The sequence below is a fragment of the Polypterus senegalus genome, chromosome 11 (assembly GCF_016835505.1).
Source record: "Polypterus senegalus isolate Bchr_013 chromosome 11, ASM1683550v1, whole genome shotgun sequence".
Classification (NCBI taxonomy): Eukaryota; Metazoa; Chordata; class Cladistia; order Polypteriformes; family Polypteridae; genus Polypterus; species Polypterus senegalus.
In genome coordinates this window covers 313030-326962 of record NC_053164.1, presented here as the reverse complement: position 1 = coordinate 326962, position 13933 = coordinate 313030, and the positions used below count along the sequence as shown (strand labels likewise).

General features: G+C 43.0%; 1 long non-coding RNA gene across 1 annotated transcript in view; it reads right to left on the bottom strand.

Annotated features, from left to right (window-relative positions):
* Positions 1–368: 368 nt before the first annotated feature.
* LOC120539732 overlaps positions 369–13933 on the bottom strand; it is a 36907-nt gene continuing 23342 nt past the window's right edge. Inside the window, exon 7 of the long non-coding RNA XR_005635654.1 lies at positions 369–422. This is a non-coding gene — a long non-coding RNA (uncharacterized LOC120539732). The remainder of the gene's footprint in view (positions 423–13933) is intronic.

Sequence of the window (13933 nt, the reverse complement as noted above, 5' to 3'; positions counted from 1 at the left end):
TGAACAGATTAAAGATGAGCAGAGGAGAAGAAGTCTGTCCTCCTAACTCATAGTGGCAAAATGAATGATGACACCGACTAGAGTGCAGCGTTCAGAACCGGGTCGCTGATGGTGGACTACAAGAAGAAAGCTCAGGGCATTCAGACGATGCCGAGGAGAGGAACCTGCTGCCATTTACAGACACAACATCAATGAAGCTGCATGTCGCTCTTGAGCCATTCACACAGCCAGAAGAAATGCCAAGAAGGCCAAAGTTTGTCAACACAAGTTAAATCTTTAATTAGCAAAAACAGAAACAAGAACAATTAGAAAATTAGAAACAAGAACTCTTCATGAATAAAATGAACACAAAAATACAAAATCTCACGCTCCGCTTCACTGCTTCTTCTTGTCCTCAGGCCGATTGTTTACATCTTTGTTCTCTGAAAAATACAAAATTGAAAAGTTATTGTCCAGTTTGACTTTTTAAACGTCACCATTTTTTCCCTCCTTATCATTTAAGAACATTTTCACTGATTTCTGTAAAATATTTAAATAAATAAAATAAGTGGACACACCAGTGCCCTATGACAGCTGCGCCAACTCACGACCTTCTGGTTCAAGCGCTTCGCTTACGGCTCATTCAGGTCCAAGAATGTGGAGGCCACACCTCGGTGTCTCCACCGTCCACCTCATCCTTCAGAGTCTACCATGAGCAGCGACCTGTGGAAGCCCCACCATCGTAACTCATTGGCCTTCCTTCATCTCTCACGTTTGCCATGTGCCCGCCACCTTAAGCGTAACTCAGGCTGTAACTCTGATTTCTAAAGATCTGTGCTGTGCCAGAGCTTCAGTTCCTGTCATTGTGCCACCTCTGCCACAGAGCTGAGTGATATGACAGGCCTCTGAACTTCTCCTTCGCCCCTTCACCAGTCGGGGTTCAATTCTCACCCTCCTGTGGAGTTTACTGCATGTCCTCTCCGTGTCTGTTTGGGGTTTTCTTGCGCTTTCCAGTTAACTGGCGATCTTCAACTGGCTTTGTATGGACTGGCACTCCTTGCAGGGCTTTTTCCGTCCTTGTGCTCAGGTTTGTCAAGACACTGAACTGAATTATTTGGGTGCTGGAAGTGACTGACTGATGATGGCCATTCCTCTACCACTGCAGACTGAATTGAAGCGCAGCAGGAAGACATTTCAGGTCAACTACTCAAGTTGTATTTAGAGGGCAGGCACATCTGCAGTAATGGTTGGGCATCAGCAGTTTGTGGCTTTGGTCATCTTGACACCCAAAAGTGACTCCCCTGAGACATATGGGAGCTGCAAAGCCATTGCCATGTGGCAGAGGGCATCACAAAAACTAATGAGGGGCACACACAGCGGCCCCGTACATAAAGATGGGCCCCTCTCTGTGTTAGCAAGAACAATTCAGAAAGACCTGGAGAAGCTTCATAAAGGGGCGAACACCTGGAATTTAATGTCAGAGTGGGCAAAGTGCTGCACGCGGGCAAAAGGGACATCCATTAGAAATACAAGATGGGGACACTGAGCTACAGGTAGTGCACGCAGTGTGAAGGAAGACGACTTTATAGTTCTCCTTTACTTAAAATAGAACTGTGTTAACGTTATTTTAAATGACAAATGTCACTACTGTCATGGCACTCACTCAGAAGCGACTGACACTGCTTTGCATAAACCTGCGTTCCTGTGTCATTTGAAATACGCACCCCCTCGACTCGTATTTAGTGTGCTTTACCTGTTCATGTTGCCATTCCTCTCATTTTAACACTGACGCACCTCTTATTCGACATACGTCACCTCTTAGTGTGTCCGCGTCTCTTGTTTTTATTTAGGGCCACCGCAGGCAAGTAATGAATCACGAGCTTCTCAAGATGGCGGACGGAGCTGTCAGACTCTGGTCTTTCATATCTCGTCACCTTAGGAAGCTCAAACTGGAAAATCTACTTATAATTTGCAAACTGAAACCTGCTATTTGTCCTTCAGATGCAATTTCAACGATCTGCCTGAAAACCTCATCTGCAGCTTCTAAAGCACAAACAACGGAAACGATTAACGAAACTTCAGTAAACGGTGTTGATGTCTCTGATTCCTTTAAGTTCAAGTTTGTCATCAGTGCACATCACAATGAAACTTAGAGGCACATCTCAACAGTGACAGTGACACACACACAAGAACAGAAAGGAATGTTTAATAATGTCTACAGCCTGTTATGAACTCTTCTGACCTGCCATTATACGTCTTTAGTAACAAAATCAAATCGATGTGCTGCAACGCTGACAGGCGTAATGTCACTGCTGAGCTTGACCGCCGAAATACAACCAGAGTTTAAGAAATGGGAACAACTGTAAACCTTACAAAAATGATTTAATATATTATTAAATAAAATAAACCTTCGGTAGGCTGGCACCCTGCCTGGGGTTTGTTTCCTGCCTTGCGCCCTGTGTTGCCTGGGATTGGCTCCAGTGGGTTGGATGATGGATGGATAAAATAAACCATAAAGAAGACTGGACTCTTTTGACATCTGTGCTCCATCTACTGGTGGCTTTGAGAATCACAACACCTTAACAACTTGACCATAAAGCAAAGCTGGCAGCAGGACAAAGCGATCAGGGGAGCTCTGGATTTTCAGTCTGGGTGGACAGACACAGTGCCATGTTTGTATGCCATGTAGTGCCATGTAAGTATTAATCATTTCAATGTTTCTAAGCTCTTGTTATTTTCAGATATGCTTACGTTGTGATATTTGTCCTTCCTGAGCTGCCTTACAGTGGAGCGTTCCAGATGTAAGTAGAGCGTCTGCCACGAATGCATGCAGCAAAGTTCACCCCTCGTGTTTAAGCCTATGGTGGCATAGCCGCTGAGGTTATATGTGTACAGTTTTACCGTTCCGTTCTGCTACTTACCAAACTATTGTGTTCTTTGTGTGTTGAAGATTATGTTTCTTTACTTGTACTTTCACGCCTGCTCTTTGTTAATCAACTGGAGATTTGTCTCCAAGTCGCTATATTGATAGCTACCTGAATATCTATTCCATCGTAATAGTCAGATCAGAACACAAAGTCTTTGCTGTTCTGCCCAAAGAAGTCAGTTTTTGGCTCATCAGACCAAAGGCTCTTTTTTGCCAAACTGTCAGATGCCTTCTACTCAGTAGTGACTTCTATCTGCCTCCTTCCAAAAGGCTCTCCCATCTCAGCACAAGCTCTATTAGGGTGACCACTGGGCGCATGGTCACCTCCCTTACTTGGTATCTCAGTCTGGCCAGACAGCCAACTCCAGAAAAGGCCCTGGTGGTTCCAAACCTCCTCCACTTCTCAATTCCTGAGGCCACTGTGCTCCTAGGAAGTGTCACAGAGTTTCCAAAAGCCTTTCATCCACATTTTAGTCATGGAGCTCTGCAGAGAGGAGTGTGCAGAGTGAATGGTGGGCTTTCTGTACACGTATGCCTTTCTAAGACGTGTGTCTCCCACAGGCACGTATTCCTTCGCAAACGCCCGAGTAAGTTCAACTGAAGTAAAGCCAACAGCTGACCAGGAGAAATAACCGGCAGTGAGAAATCAAAATCAATCATTCAGCGGGTGGTGGAAACTTAAAGCCGAAGGTCTCTTAGTGATTCAGTTAAATGCGGAAAGCGCCGAAGTTACTACAAAAATGGAGAAGATGATATCAGCGCTAAACGTAAGTTCTATCTGCTCTCTGCCCATTGAGGGCACTTTTATATGTTGTGTGTCCTGCAGCAAGTACAGTTCAGGTTTTCCGGCCAACAGTGTAGACAGCTTCACCTGCCAAAAGTGTTTAGTTAATTTAAAGTTGGTCGGGAAAATACCTTAAATACCTTAAATGGATTGATAACCAAACAATAAGCTGTATAATTAGACCAAGGGATAAAACCAGACCCTCCACCAGGGGCATCTGTAATAGAAATTTACTTCAAATTAAAACAAAAAATATATTACCAGTTCAGAAAGAACCATGCAGTTTAAAATGCTGCTTATTGAACATTCACTCTCTTGGCACTAAAGCTGTTTTGGTAAATGATATCATATTAAGTACAAAATCTGATCTGTGTCTTCTTACTGAAACCTGGCTTAGTAAATGTGACACTGTTCCCCTAGCTGAGGCGTCACCAGATGGATACTCGTTCCTTCATAAGTCTAGAGATTCTGGTCGAGGAGGAGGCCTTGGAATAATTCATTGTAACAAAATGCAAATCACTCCTAAAAATTTAGCTTTACATCCTTTTAGGCATTCATTTTAAAACACAATTAAAGTGCCAGTCTACAGACCACCAGGGTCATATTCATTGTACATGACTGAATTTAGCAACTTTTTATTTGATTTGGCTATAAATTATGATCACGTAGTACTGATGGGAGATTTTAATGTACACATTGATGTGCAAACTGACACTTTTAGCAAATGTTTTACTTATTTGTTAAATTCAGTAGGGTTTTGTCAGATTGTCAAACGTCCAACTCATAATCATAACCACACATTAGTTTTAATTATAAGTTACAAAGTTGAAATTCAAAATTTAAATATTACTTCCAATAATTACATTTGATTTAGTCCTGCCCTTGCCAACGCACTCACAGATTAAAACAAAGACAGTGCGACATCTAGATTGTAATTCTGCTTCAAAATGTATAGATACTTTGACAGAAGCCAAGCAAAATGACCCCTTTTATTGGCAAACTAAACAGATTACAATATGCAAGCTTTTGAGGCAACTCAGGGCCCTTCTTCAGGCAAGATGATTACAATAAAAGGTGTCATTTTGCTTGGCTTTGTCTAAATTCATAATGGCTTACACGATACAACACCCTAGTACTATAGATACTTTGAGTAAGTCAAGTGTAATTGAGGAGAACCATTGAGATCAGTTAACATCAAATGTAAATGTGACCCTCAGAGATGCTCTGGACACAGTGGCTCCCCTTAAAACAAAAGTGATCAAAGCACATAGAAACTCTCCCTGGTTTAATGAAAATACTCGAGCTCTTAAATTAGAGTGTCGAAAACTGAAGAACAACAAAGCTACATGTCTTTCAAATTGCATGGACAGAGAGTGTTAATTAATATAAAAAAGCTCTCTTTAAAGCTCGCCCAGAATACTATTCTACATTAATAGATAGCAATAATAAAAATCCTCAGTTACTGTTTAGAACAGTCACCCTGTAGCTAAATTAACAAATGGGAATTCAGATCAACAGTCCAAAATACCAACAGATATTAGCAGTACAGACTTTATGAACTTCTTCAATGAGAACATTAAAAATATAAGATCCCTCCGCATCACAGTACAAACTGCTCACTAGCTTAGCAGACCCTGCCGCACATCGCATTCAGCACTTTAGTCATTTTAATCCTGTAACTGAGCAGGAAGTCTTAACTTTACTAAAATGAAGCCCACTACTTGTTCCTTAGATCCAGTGCCAGCAAAACTAATAAAAAGTGCAATGGATGTTCTTGCAGCGCCTCTTCTAACCGTTATCAATAGTTCATTACTGCATGGCAGAGTACCTAAAGCACTAAAAGTGTCCGTCATTAAACCATTACTTTAAAGGTTAGACCTAGACACACACATATACTAAATTATAGGCCTATTTTAAATTTACCATTTGTCTCTAAAATCTAGAAGTAGTAGCCAATCAGCTTCAGTCACACCTTAAACATTACAATTTATTTGAGAAATTCCAGTCTGGTTTCCCGCACTGGTCATACTACAGAAACGCACTAAGTTGGAGTCTCCATTAATTTTACTGAATGGTTGTAAACGACATTCTGATGTCCTCTGATGAAGGAAACTCCACTGTAATGATGTTGTTGGACTTAAGTGCAGCCTTTGACACCATTGACCACTCTATTTTACTGCACATGCTAGAAAATAATGTTGGGCTTACAGGCAGTGACTGCGCTCGCTTGGTTTAGTTCTTATTTATCAAATCGATTCCAATATGTACAGAAATGTGCTGACAGGACTCCATCATTATACACAGAAGTTCAATATGGTGTCCTGCAGGGCTCAGTACTGGGACCTTCACTGTTTTCACTTTACATGCTTCCACTGGGATCTCGAATTAGGAATCATAATGTTAATTTTCATTCATATGCAGATGGCACCCATTTATACTTTTCTTTTAGATCAAATGAAGTTTCTTTGATGTTGTCTTTAATTAGTTGTGTTAGTGAATTAATGGAGTGGAAGGATGAGAACTACTTGTCTTTAAACTCAGATAAAACAAAGATGTTAATTACTGGAGGGAATGACGCTGATCACAACAATATTTTGTCATCATTTAACTCACTTGGAATCCCAATTAATTTTACTGAATCAGCCCGCAATCTAGGAGTTATCTTTGACTCTAGCATGTCATTTAAAGCACATATTACAAAGTCGTCCAAAACATGTTTTTTCCATCTTAAAAATGTTAGGAAATTAAGGCTTTCTAAATAAACAGGATTGTGAGAAATTAATTCATGCATTTATCTCTAGTAGGATTGACTACTGCAATGCGGTGTTCACTGGCTGTTCAAACTGTTCTCTATACAGCCTCCAGTTAATCCAAAATGCGGCTGCAAGAATTATTACAAGAACAAGAAAATATGAACACATAACTCCAGTTCTTAAATCATTACACTGGTGCCCGGTTAAGTTTAGGGCAGATTTCAAAATCCTCCTTTGAACATATAAAGCATTAAATGGCCAAGGTCCGACTTACTTGTCTGAACTTATCATGACTTACAAACCTGAGCGCACATTAAGATCTCAAGATGTTGGTCTGCTTAGGATTCCAAGGATTAATAAAATAACAGTGGGAGGTCGAGCTTTTAGTTACAGGACCCCTAAACTGTGGAATGGTCTTCCTGCTTCCTATAAGAGATGCCCCTTCGGTCTCAGCGTTCAGTTTAGCACAGACTCACAGGTTCAGTTTAGCACACCCTGACTAGAGCTGCTGATTAACTGTACAGACTGCATCTCTGTTGTTAGTCATTAGCACTAAAACATAAGTAACATGACAGTTATAATTTGATACTAACCCTCACCTATTCTGTTTCTCCTCTTGGTACTCAAATGTGGCACTCGGTGCCACTGCCCACCTGCCAACTTGTTTTGCCTGCCTAAGGTAAAGTCATCCCTGATGGAGGATCACAGGAAATCGTGGGAAAGAGGGGTCCTTTGATCGGATTGGCTGGCCCAGTGCTGTCTAAGCTGTGGAATGGCCAATAGGGGGAGGCAGCTTGATGGCTGAGGTCTCCAGGACTCTAAACAAATCCAAATCATATTATGTGATATCATCTACTGTTAAATTCTGCTCCGTATTTCTAAAATGTTTATTTTTATACTGTATTGAGGATTTGTTCTGTGCTGTGTATTGTATTGTATTGACCCCGTTTTTCTTTTTGACACCCACTGCACGCCCACCCTACCTGGACAGGGGTCTCTTTTTGAACTGCCTTTCCTGAGGTTTCTCCCATTTTATCACTACCAGGGTTTTTTTTGGGAGTTTCTCTTTGTCGTCTTAGAGAGTCAAAGCTGGGGTGGCTATGAAGATGCAGGGCCTGTTAAAGCCCATTGCGACACTCTGTGTTATTTTGGGAATACACAAAAATAAATTGTATTGTATAGTATTTGGGTGGGCCACAGTGAAAGGTCTGAACACTGATGGGAACGAGAGATTTCAGTGTTTGACTTTTACTAAATTTGCAAACCTTTCTGGTGCCATGTCTTCGCCTGGCTGGCTTATGGAGTGTAGGCTGCTGTGTAAGAATGGACTAAACACAATAAAGAGAGCAACAAGTCTGAACACTTCCTGAATCCATTGCACCACTAACCTCCCTCTAAGGAAAATTCTGGGATATGTAGTTTATTCAACAATTAAAAGACTACATGAGTCAAAATTCTCCTCTGGAAAAGAATCACAGGTTAGAGACAGTGTTGGCGAACGCAGCTGATGATTTACAGTTTAATAATCTATCAGGTGTCACTGGCATGGCACGTATACCTACAGAAAGAACTTTCACCTTCACGAATCCAACTTGTGGACTCAATCTCAGGTGTTGTGGACATGTGAATCAGGTCCCAGCTACTGGCAAATTCACCTCCAGACTGGCATCAAGGTGGTGTGGACATGCCGTCATAATCCAGCAGAAAGGTCCTGTAACGCGTCGGGTTCAATGGCCACTGCCAAACGTAAAAGCCAACATACAGATGCATTCGTGGTGCTTTTATATTCAAGTGTGTCGCATATTCCCCATCGTAATGACGCAATACGTTTTAAAAGTCTCACATACCATCTTCTATGCCATCTTTTTTTTGCACCTTCACAACAGGAGCAGAATGTACGGCAGCGTATTTGAGCCACAGGGAAAAAAAATAAGGAAACGGTGAAAAGGAGTATTTTGTGATTAAAGTGGAAATGTTGGTCTTAATCTCGAAACGTCCACTTTAATCTCGTAGTTTACTTTATCATTAAAGCAGATCGTCGTGAACGTCATCTTAAAACCGACCCCCTTTGTTAATCGCTTCCACCTGACCTGACAGCAGCGGCAAGCAGCATCGCCACCCAGATCACATGACATTTAGGATATTCCAACTCTCTGAACATTTAGAATCCTTAGATTTATACTTGATATCACTGTCATGGTGAAATTTATTAAAGTATGTGTGTTATATTTTATAGATAAATTGTTAAATAATGAATACTGTTAATAATTCCACACATGGGGGTGGCGCGGTGGTGGAGCCGTAGCACTGCTGTCTCGCAGTAAGGCGTCACATCTCTGGTGGTCCCTGCCTGGAGTTTTCAGGTTTTCCCACTGGGTTCCCACATTGTGCTCCGGTTTCCTTCCAAAGATATGCAGATTTGGGGATTTGGTGACACTAAAATGACGCCAGTGTGAATGGGAGTGCTTGTATTCACTTTGCGATGAGCTGATGCCCCACACAGAGATTGTTTCTGCCTCATGCCCAATGCTAGCTGGAATGGGCACATCCCTGGATTGATGGGTGCAATCATTAAACAACCATCCTTTCCAGAGATATTGCGGCAAGGTGTCCTCTGAGATTAACGGGTGTTTCATTCAATTCACAACACAGCAAAGCCAAACCTGTTCTCACCGCCATGATACCTCGCACTGCCACCTGGTGGAATCTTCCAGATTTCCGTACAGTACGCGCGTAGTATAAACAGTAAAATGCTTGCATAGGAGCATCCACCAGAGCAGACATCACGTCACGTGAAGTATAAACCTTGCCTTACATGTTCAGTTATCTACGTACATAGACCATACTTACAAGGTCAAGACAAACCTTTATAAATAACATCAACCAGTGCATGACCACCCATCCATTATCCATCCTGCTATATCATGGGGGTCTGCTGGAGCCAATCCCAGTCAACATAGGGCGCAAGGCAGGAAACAAACCCTGGGCAGGACACCAGGCCCCAGCAGGGTACACACACACACACACACCAAGCACACACTTGGGACAATTTAGGATCACCAATGCACCTCACCTGCATGTCTTTGGACTGTGGGAGGAAAACCCATACAGACATGGGGAGAACATGCAAACTCTAGCAGGTCTCCTTACTGTGAGGCAGCAGCGCTACCTTCTGCGCCACCGTGCCACCCATGACCATTCATAAGGAGTAAATATGGCCATCAGCACACTGAGAAATTGTAGGCTTGTGTGGGTCTCTTTGTCTGTAACTGGGGGTCTCATCCATAGCTATTTCAACCCTTGCATTTAATGAGGCAAAACGAATTCACTGAACTCATGGGATACCCGCGCCACCGGATACAACTGGTCTGCATGTCACAGCAGGCTGGTGGTCTCCTGAGTCCTCCATATAAATCAATGCATCGCTGCCCTCAGCGTGAATCTCGGCGCCGCTACACACTGACTGCTTGTAAACAGGTACGTTTATTATTTCCCAAGTCAAATTTATTTCTTTACAATCGGCGTTCTTTACTTTGCCACAAAAAATTGTATTCTAAATCGAAGCGTTTTGCATAAATTTTCAAAATATCTCATTTGTTCTTGCAGCTTACAGGGGGTCTAAAAAGGTCCATCGAGGAATGTAAAAGCCTTGAAACTTACTGAATGTGTGCATTTTATTGAGTATTGAACCTCTCCTTGAGATTACAGACATTTTATAAAACAGCACATCCATGTTGTGTAAAGAAGGTAAAGAAACAAAATACACAAAAAGTAAACGGTCGCTGTGCGATGCAGCCATTTTCAAAGCAGACCGGCTGTGTGCGTCGCTTTGCCAAATAGGCCATTCGTCTTCGTCTGTGTGGATTCCCCTCATTGCTGACATCACTGAATGTTGACACCCAGGTGTGAATTGTTGTCTCTGTTCTGTAGACGGCTGCGGACAACAAGAACTGAAAAAGGCAAACTTTCAATCGCTTTGATGTTTTAATTATACAGAAGGTTATCTCTTTATGTCGCTAAGATTGCCTACTGGGACCTCACTGGTAAGCATACGTGTGCTTCAGAGAGAATATCGAGCAGGCATGTAGCACGTAATCAGGCGGGACGAGCTGAACAGATTTGCATCCATCCATCCAAACATCTGTCCATCCATCTTCCTTTCTCACCTATTCAGGGAAGCCTTAAGGGGACTTGAGTTTACCCAAGTAAGCGTCAGGCGGAAGGCAGGAACGATACCTGGCCAGGGTGCCAGTCCATCGCAGGGCAAACAAACAGGCACACACGGGTCACTTTAGAAACCCCAGTCCACCTAAGCTGTGTGTGTTTGGACTGTGGGAGGAAAACGGAGCACCTGGGGAGAACATGCCAACTCCAAGCACACAGGGACCCCAGTCTCTTTCACTGCAAGAAAGCAGTGGGACCACTGTGCCACCATGCCTCCCAATATTCTTCTTCTTACTATTAATTGCTGCCCTCAATACCTTCCATCCATTACTCTATTCAAACAGAATAGTGGACCTCTGATGGTTTGGCCACTCGATTTGTAATAGCAACATGCAGTCAGTGGCCACGACAGCCTTGAACTTCACTCTACAGGGAGAGCGGGCAGGCAGGTGCCCAAAGGAACACTGGCACAATGAAGTGAGGGAGTGATGGTCATGACATAACCCCTGGAGATGCCCTGGGATGGAAGATGTGGAAAACAACATGGCGAAAAGCACACCCTGTGCAAATGCAGGACAAAAGCTAGGAATAAGATGACTTTACTCAATTATAGGCACAATAATAATAATAATAATAATACGTTCATATTCCTAACACACTAATCCAGGACAAGGATCTCAGAATCTATGCCAGGGAGCATTGGGCACAAAGCAGAAAGAAGCCCTCAATGGGGTGCCAGTCCATCAATAGTGTGAACACACACACACACACACACACAGGTCACTTTAGCAGCACCAGCTCTCTATTTTACTATTTGAGCGTCAGAGCTGTCGTCTCACAGTAAGGAGACCAGGGTGCCCATCCTGAGTCGTCCCTTTGTGGAGTTTGCATGTTCTCTCTGTGTCTGCAAGGGTTTCCTTTGAGTACTCCATTGTGCTCCCACAGTCCAAGGGCATGCAGGTTAGGTGGAGTGGCATTTCTAAATTGACCTGTGTGTGTGAGTGTGCACCCTGCAATGGACTGGCATCCTATCTTGTTCCTGCCTTGTGCCCTATGCTAGGTGGGTTAGGCTCCATTTGAACCCCATGACACTGTTCAGGAGTAAGCGGGTTAGAAAATGAATGACTTAGTGTTGTCATTGCTGACCCAACTGGACAACTGGGCACTGCTTCAGTTTCAACAAGGCTTGGCAGCAGCAGTGGATCTACAGATTAGGGGTCTGCATGCAGACTTGTAGCCTTGTCTATTGTGAAGAAATACAACTGACATATAATCGACATATATATGAATATAATGGGTGTGATAAGGGCACTGTAACCTAACAGTGTTGTGTTGCATGTATTCCACATAACGAGATACCCTCCTCACCTCACACACAGATAAGGAGCCTTGGCTTGAGCTCCCTCAAGGCGTTGGATGGGACAGCAGGCTGCTTGATGCTTGTGCTGATCGACGCATTTGCAGAACAAAAGACGCTGATGGTGGGATTACGAGTTTTTTTGTAGGCTTTAGGAATTCTTGTGTTAATTCCCCTTAATTATTCCTGATGCACTTCCCCCCTTGTCTGTTCTTTTACTACTAAAATACTGAGAGAATCTCTTTGGCTCATCTTTCTCCTTATCTGCTCTATTCTTCTCCAACTGTCTTTTAGCCTCCGTGATCTCCTTCTTAATGGTTGCCCTCATGTTCTCATATGCTTTATGATTCATTTGGCAGTCATTAGTCTTATATGCCTTATTCATCTGTTTATTTCCTTTGCAGCTTCTTTTTTAACTCTTTATTAACCCAATTCCTTCCTTTTTAAATTTCCTATTATTTCCAAAGGTAGGTGTGTACCTGTCCTGCAATACCTGTAAAACGTTTTTAAATCTGCTCCACTACTCCTCGACTGTCTCCACACTTAAAATCTCATCCCAGTCCATCCTCCTTAGACATTGCTGCAATTGTTCAACATTTGCCTTACCAAAGTTCAACTTAACAATGTTAGTCTTTGCATCTCCACTCTTACAATACACTGGGAATCGTATTCCCTGAAATTCATGCGAGCCTCGACACCCTCAGTGCTATCCTGATTATTACAAAACACTAAATCCTGCCATTGGTGCCTTAACATGCTGTGCTAAAACTCAATCACTGATTACTTCTACAAACTAACCCAGCCACAGGGGACGCACAAACCAGTGTGTTTCTTCATGCCGGTCCAAAGCCCAGATTAATGGGGAAGGTTAGGTCAGGAAGGGCATCCAGTGTAAAATTTTGCCAAATCAATATGTGGACAACAATACAACAATTTCCCTACTGGATTGGTTGAGCCCCGGGTTAACAACAACCGCCACCAGTACTGTTAGCCAACAGGGTGCTGGCGGAAATTGGGCTACTGTTGGCCGGAGAAGAAGAAGGAGAAGAAGAAGAGGGGGGAGACATGTCTGGAGGCAGGAGGAGAGGAGGAAAGTAAAGAGAGTGGAACTGAGAGTAGGAACTTTGAATGTTAGCAGTATAACTGGTAAGGGGAAGAGAGTTAGCCGATATGATGGAGAGAAGGAAGGTTGATATATTGTGAGACTAAATGGAAGGGGAGTAAGGCCTGGTGGTTCAGAGGTGATTCAAATTGTTCTATCATGGTGTGGATGGGAGGAGAAATGGAGCAGGAGTTATTCTGAAGGAACAGCACATCAAGAGTGTTTTGGAGGTGAAAAGAGTGTCAGACAGAGTGATGATTATGAAGCTGGAAATTGGAGGTGAGATAATGAATGTGGGTGTGCAATGGGTGAGAAAGAAGATTTTTGGAGTGAGTTGGATGAAGTGATGGACTGTGTACCCAAGGGACAGAAAGTGGTGATTGGAGCAGATTTCAATGGGCATGTTGGTGAATGGAACAGTGGAGACGAGGAGGTGATGGGTAGGCATGCTGTCAAGGAGAAGAATGAAGAAGGTCAGAGGATAGTGGATTTTGCCAAAAGGATGGACATGGCTGTGGTGAATATGTATTTTAAGAAGACGGAATAGAGTGGAGGATGAGGCACAGGTAGATGACATCCTATGCAGAAGAGTTGATCTGAAGGAGACTGAAGACTGGAAAGTGGTGTTAGGGGAAAGTGTAGTTAAGCAGCATAGGATGGTGGTCTGTAGGATGACATTGGAGATCAAGAAGAGGAAGAGAGTGAGGGCAGAGCCAAGGATCAAATGGTGGAAGTTGAAAAAGGAAGACTGCAAGGTTGAGTTCAGGGAGGAGGTTAGACTGGCACTGGGTGGCAGTGAAGAGTCACCAGACAGCTGGGAAACTACAGCAGATGTAATAAGGGTGACAGCAAGAAGGGGACTTGGCAT